This window comes from Mercenaria mercenaria, chromosome 19 (assembly GCF_021730395.1).
Source record: "Mercenaria mercenaria strain notata chromosome 19, MADL_Memer_1, whole genome shotgun sequence".
Lineage (NCBI taxonomy): Eukaryota > Metazoa > Mollusca > Bivalvia > Venerida > Veneridae > Mercenaria > Mercenaria mercenaria.
In genome coordinates this window covers 6,479,685-6,480,332 of record NC_069379.1, presented here as the reverse complement: position 1 = coordinate 6,480,332, position 648 = coordinate 6,479,685, and positions in this window count along the sequence as shown.

The following is a 648-nucleotide window of genomic DNA, read 5'->3' as shown; positions in this document are numbered from 1 at the left end:
CCAAACTAAAAGGCCCTTACTTGTTCTTACTTGTTCTTCCCAAGATAGATAACCGGCTATATTGGTGTTTTACACTGGGAACATCACAGAGCTAGGCCAGCCTCTGGAAAGGATTTCTCTCTCTCTGTTCTTTGGGATTTGTTTCATTCTGTCCCTCTTGTCAGATCACTCTGTCTGTATTAGCAGAGGATGAAATTGGCGTCATGAGTGACTGCCTTTGAGCTATGTAAAGGGCATTTGAACATGTTTATCATGAATAAAGTTCTATATATATGGCACTGATGTCCGTCTGTCAATCCATTAACAATTTCATGTCCGCTGTGTTACTCTTGAACTCCTAGGAGGATTTCAAAGAAAGTTGATACAAATATTCCCACCATTCAAAGCGCAATGCCATGTTTTTGAGGGCTCGTTTCAAGGTAACACGTAAGGGTCAAAGGTCATATGACTTTGTTTTTCATGTCTGCTCTGTAACTGCTGAACAGCTTGATAGATTTGAAAAATGGCACAAATATTCACTAAGACGACATGCAGAGCGCATGTTTCGGATGGCTCGCTTTAAGGTCCAGGTCAGACTTAATGGTCAATGGTCATACCTTTGGGCATGTTTTGCTCCATATTGCACTGTTGTTATATATGTTTTCTTAG